The sequence below is a fragment of the Cuculus canorus genome, chromosome 25, assembly GCF_017976375.1.
Source record: "Cuculus canorus isolate bCucCan1 chromosome 25, bCucCan1.pri, whole genome shotgun sequence".
Lineage (NCBI taxonomy): Eukaryota > Metazoa > Chordata > Aves > Cuculiformes > Cuculidae > Cuculus > Cuculus canorus.
This window is the reverse complement of record NC_071425.1, coordinates 4799752-4806155: the sequence shown is the minus strand read 5'-3', so window position 1 is coordinate 4806155 and position 6404 is coordinate 4799752.

Genomic DNA, 6404 nt, shown 5'->3' with positions numbered 1-6404 from the left:
TCTCCTCAACATCTCCATCACTTTCTCCCTCTTATCATCTCCATCACCTTCTTCCCTTCAACATCTCCATCACCTTCTGTGCTTCAGCATTTCCATCACCTTCTCCCCTTCAACATCTCCATCAACCTTCTCCCCACAACGTCCCCATCCCCTTCTCATTCTCACCATCTCCATCACCTTCTCCCCTTCAACATCTCCATCTTCTCCCCCTCAACATCTCCATCACCTTCTCCCCTTCAACACCTCCATCACCTTCTCCCCCACAACATCCCCATCACCTTCTCCTTCTCATCATCTCTATCGCCTTCTCCCTCTCATTATCCCCATCACCTTCTCCTCCTCAACATCTCCATCACCTTCTCCCCCCAAACATCACCTTCATTCCCCCAACATGAGGCTTTGCTGTGGGGCACAAACCCCAGGAGCTGGAAAACATGCGCCACCAAGGCATGATTGAGCAGAGCCAAAATCCCACCAGCCCTAAGCCCTAAGGCTTGATGGAGACCTGTCACACCAAGAGCAAAGTCTGGGTCCTGCCGCGGCGTGGGGCAGAGTCCCAGGGCCACCACCTTTGCCCACAGGGACCAGTCCCGGCGCAGCGGGGGGCCGTGCGTGGCCCTGCCACCGGAGCCGCTGCCGCCTCCCAGCCGGCACTCGGGGCAAATGTTGGGAAATGGTTTACCAGGGTTAATCAGCAAAACCATAAAAGCCACCATAAACTGCAAACCTTGAGCCACCGGGCTGTTCCCTGGCTGGAAAGGAGTCAGAGCAGAGGGAGGATTTCCCCCACTTTGAGGATTTCCCCCACTTTGGTCCAGCTGAGATCCAGCCTTCAAGGGAATGAGATTTGGGGGTTCATCCTTTGGGATACTCATCAGACAAAAAGCTTTGCTCTCTGCTGAGAAGAGCGCGGCGGTAATGCAACACAAACCAGCTTTATAGATGTTTATAACTGCAGCCAGGCAAACCGCCTCGACTTTCAGCAGCCGAAAAGACACAGCAACCCTCAACCCTACGGGATTAGATGGACGTCAACGCTTGTCCCAGCCTCGCAACGGGGATGAACCCAAGGGTGGCCCCTGGCAGCGTTTGCCGTGGGTCTCTGCCCTCGCTGCCACGTGCAAAGGCTCTCGGTGGCAGCCGATCTGAGGACAAACGAGCCCCTCCAATCCTGCACGCTCCTCTTATCAGGGAACAGTGAGCCATTTGTAAACAGCTCTTTAATTAAAGACATTGCCGGGGGCATAATGGCTTTATTAAATCTGCCTGAGCTTTCCCCAAGCTGGCAATAATGAAATTCTCCCCGCACTGCCAGGGCAGTGATGCGTCGGTCAAGGAGATGAGACAGTGCTGACTGTCTTGGCATGGACCTGAGGGACCGGAGGCTGCTCAGAGGGGGCTGAGGGTGCGCAGGGATGGTTGTGAGGCTTCTCAGGGAGGCTTGGAGGGTGTTCAGGGATGCACAGAGAGGGTTGAGGCTTCTCAGGGACACTTGGGGATGTTCAGGGATGCTCAGGGATGGCCAAGGCTTCTCAGGGATGCTTGGAGATGCTTAGGAATGGTCAAGGCTCCTCAGGAATGCTTGGGGATGCTCAGAGACGCACAGGGGTGGTCAAGACTTCTCAGGGATGCTTGGGGATGCTCAGGGATGCTCAGGGGTGGTCAAGGCTTCTCAGGGGTGCTTGGAGATGCTCAGGGGTGCTTGGAGATGCTCAGGGATGCTTGGAGGGTGTTCAGGGATGGTCGAGGCTTCCCAGGGAAGCTTGGAGGGTGTTCAGCGATACTCAGGGATGCTTGGGGATACTCAAGGATGGGCAGAGATGGTCAATCCTTCTCAAGGATGCTCAGGAATGCTTGGAGGGTGCTCAGGGATGCTTGGAGGGTGCTCAGGGATGCTTGAAGGGTGCTCAGGATTGCCACAGTTTCCTGCAGATCGTTGAGTCAAACCAGTTCAGTGGAAGCTGCTCCAGCTCCCTGTCTCTCTCAGCCAAGCTCAGCACCTGCTCTGGGTTTGTCCTGGGGTACGAAACATCCATGGAACGTCATCAGCTGAAAATTTGTGGTAAAGCCAGCAGTTCCTGCCCTTGCCTGGCTGCTCAGCCCCGCCCCAGCGTGGGCAGCTTCCCCTCCCTGCGATTGAGATTATCAAATTACCATTTTGCTGATCTAACTTCTCTTGTTTTGTTCTGCACCCACCCCCCCCCCCAAATCAAGTTTTTATGGCTAAGAAATGCTAATTTGCAAGATGCGTCCCCGGAGGATTGCGATTCAAGAGCCCAGCTGCCTCAAAGGAGCCGAGCTGCCACCTCAAACAACCCCAGCTGCTGCGGTTCCCCACAAAACCCCAAACCAGGGGCAAAATTCACAGTTTTTCACTAAATACAAGAGAAAAAAAAAAGTTTACATTGGAAGGCTGTGTGGCTGCTATGGGAGTGGCGGTAGGGTAGCTCGAGATTAAGCATAAAGCGTCCCAATGGGTCACAAATTGTCCCAATGGGACACAAATTGTCCCCAATTCCCTGGGGTCCCATGAAGGCTGAACAAGAAGTGATTCCAGATGAAGATCCCTTAGGAACCTGCCTCCTTCCTGCGCCAGGGATTGGAGAAGCCCAGCTGGAAAAGACATGGGAGCAGTCTTCCAGGACCTGTAGAGGCTACAAGAAAGTTGGGAAGGAATTTTTTGCAAGGGCCTAGAGTAGAAGGATGAGGGGGAATGGCAAGGGGAAGATTTAGATTAGACAGTAGGAAGAAATTCTTCATGGTGGTGAGGCCCTGGCCCAGGTTGCCCAGAGCAGTGGTGGCTGCCCCATCTCTGGAGGGGTTCAAGGCCAGGTTGGATGGGGCTTGGAGCAACCGGATCCAGTGGGAGGTGTCCCTGCCCATGGCAGGGGTGGGACTGGATGGGCTATGAGGTCCCTTCCAACCCAACCCATTCAAAAAGACCCTGGTTTTCCGCATTAATTACGCTGCCTCGTCCTCCTCTTTGCCAGGAACAGAGCTTTGCTGAGCTGCGCAGGCGATACGATCGGTGCAGCCAGTGCAAACGCTCAATCTCTTTCAAAAGAGGCTGAAGGTGTGTTTATGGTGATTTGGATAAACAGCCTTGATAACCCACACCAGGATCGTAGCGGATGATTAATGCTCCCGGAGCAGTCACGCTCGCTTGCCTCGAGGCTGGGATTGTTTTCGGTTATTAAAGAAGGGGGGAAAAGGGGAAATAGTGGACTTTGCCACATTTTATAGGGCTGATGGGTGTGGAGGGAACACATTGTCCTCTTTGTTCGCCCCATATCGGTGCCCAGCTCTGCTGCTGGTGAGGAGGGGGGATGGAGGGATGAAGGATGAGGAATGAAGGATGACAGATGAAGGATGAGAGATGAAGAAAGAGGTATGAAGGACAAAGGATGAGGGATGATTTCTGGCCAGCCTTTTACTTCTTGCCCTGGTGCTCCTGGCCACGTCTGGCACTGGGCACATCTCCTGCACTATGGCTGGAGTCTCCCCAGGGGCTGACTATCATGGTCTGGCTTTTATTTCAAGATGTGGGTATCATTCCGGGGCCCTGAGAGGATGGCTGCCTTCAGCACATTGCATTTCCAAAGCTTCGCAATGTCGTAGCGCATCCTCAGGCTGTTGGTGCTGGTCCCAGCCTGAAGGATGGATCTGGAGGAGATCCTGTGGTGGAAACCACATCTCCATCCCCTCCTCATCCTCCTTCAGCCCCACTGGGCCCCTCAGTGCTGAGGCTACGGGAAACACATGGTCCTGCTCAGGCTGCCCCGTGCAGCCAGCCTGGCTCACGTTTGTCCCCCACGCCAGCACCGGGAGCAGCTTTTCCGGGGCAATAAACCCTTATCCTAGGGTAGGCAATTGCTCCAAAGCATTTTTGCGAGGAAGGGTGGAAATGGTGCCAATAAGGAGTGTTTCTGCTGCGTTCAGCCCCTGGCAAGAGCTGAGTGTGCATTTTTGATGATAAAAGAGCAATCGCAGCTCCGGGGCTGGGGTGAGCTCCCGGTGGCCCATTGCACCGCATGCAGGGGGGACACATCAGGCTTTAAATACATCTTTTATCCAGGGGAAAGCTGAAAACAGCCCCGTGGTGTTACCAAAAAAAACCTTCAGCAGAGGTAATTTGCAGACAGCAGCATCCAAGAGAGAAGATTCCTGAGTCCCCGTTGTCCTCCCATTCCTCAAGGCCGATGGGGGGACATCGAGGGGCTGCAGTGGCCACAGCGCTCACTCTAACATCTCATGATTATTTTAGCGATCACAAGTCTGAAATAAATAGGGAAAAAAAAATGTTTGCTTGGGGTGGGTTTGTTTTGTTGATTTTTTTTTTTTTAATTTAAAAGATTGGAAAAAAAACCTCGTTTAGATGAAAAATTCGGACGAGAAATGTTCCCCCACCCCCACGACAGCATCACTGCATCTGGGAAAGCAGCTTAGCACAATTATCATATGCACTATGATAATTGATTGAATTCATCAGTAAACAAAGCAGAAGCCTTTAAATTCGGGGTCTGGAGATGGAAGAAAATAATTCTTCGTGCAGTGATTTGTACCAACTGGCGCAGAAGCCGTCGTGTCCATGAAACCACAGCCATCAGGAAAAGGAACACACTAGGCCTAATAAGTAAAGATCTTTGGGGGGTTTAAATCACGAGGGAATCCTTTCTGTCCCCTCCTTTGTTGCTCAGAGTGATGGCTCAGACAGGAGTTTCAAAGCATCCTTAAACGCTTTGAGAAATAGGATGAGGAAGCCAAAAATGTGGCTTGTAATAAAAGAAGGGGAACATGGACTTGAGCATCGCCAGCCTGAGGCCATAGGGCTGAGATATAGCCAATAAAATCCCTAAATCCTCACAGACAGGGCCAGAAACCTTCCCCAGACACCTGCTTCTTCACACAAGCACCCTCTCCCATCACAGCCGATACCTTACAATGCCCCTAAGAAATATTCGCTGTGGGTCTTTGGGGACTGTAGGGCTCAGGGGTGCATCAGGGGGTGCCCCTGCCAGCGGGCAGGGAGGTTTTGCACGTCTGACAAGTTGAGGAGCTTATCCAAAATGCTGAGAGCAGGTCGGGCTCTTTTGCAAGTGAGGCACAGCCACAGTCGCATCCCCCAGCGTGCTGCAGGGATGCTCCGACCATCGCACACGTGTCCACGCACACATGCTCCGGGGAGGAGGAGGGCAAACATCTCCACGCAGCTGGTGATGGCGATGCAAGCCGATGGGAAGCATCCTCCCAGCCTGGGGACACCACGTCTCGCCCAGCGTCCCCCAAGCCAGCGTCCCCAGGAGCAGTTCAGCATCCGTCTCCGTGGCAACACATTTTTCACATCCTTCGATACCTCCTGTCCCTCTGGTCTGCCGCGCTGGCATCCCCGGGTACCCTGCACACCAGGCGCTGATGGGCATCCATCACCCACCTCAGCACACCGAGAGGGGTGGGGAGAGTGGGAGCACATCCCCTTGCTGTGCAGTGTGTCCCCTGGGTGTCTCCGAGCCCATCCGCGGTGGATGCTGGGGAACAGCATGGATTCGGGGCAGCATAGAGGCACCAACAGGCATCTTCAAGCTTGCAGGCATCTCACCTGCCTTCCTGTGCCAACAGCTACTTCACCTGCCAGCATTCTCGCACATATTGGATGCTTTTCTTTCTGATCCCGGCTGGAACTTTATAGGATACAATGCCACAGATCTGCCGGCATCCTTGGAGATGCAGCCATCAAGAGGACCTCTCACCCAACACCAAGTCCTGCAGCAGCCCTTCTTGCACCATCCGTGGAAGATGCTCTCATGCAAAACGATGGAGAACCTCCTTTCCCCTGCGGGATCGCTCATCAGAAACACCACACTTGGAAAAAGCCTCCCTCGCTGGGCTTTCGGTATATCACGCTGAGACTGCAGAGCTCATTTCAGGCACGTCACTCTCCCGAGACCCCCATCAGTGACCGAGGCTGCGCGGCAAAGCCCCAGAGCCAGGAAACCCCCTCCTCGGCACAGCTGGGAAGAGAGGCTGGCGGGGCGCAGGAAATCTCCATTCATCGGTGCTTGGTCACCAGCCAAATTGGCATCAAACCAACCATTTTTTTCCAACTTCCCAGTCAACTGGAATTTCCAGAGACCTGTCGCCGGTGGGGAAAGGGGTCAGCAAGGGGGGCTACAGGCAGATGTTGGCTGTGCCCCTGTCTCCGTGATGTCCAGGCTGGCAGGCAGTGCTGGTGCTTTTGCAAACTTATATAGGCTCAGGGCTGGGGTGGGGGTGTGGATGATGTTTGAGTGTCCACATCAGCCCGTGCAGGTGGTGGGTAGAAGGGCAGGGTGGGGAGTTCTGCCTTTTGGAGGGAGATTTAATAGATATCAGTGTGTTGCAGGCTCCTAAATCCTTGATTATGGAAA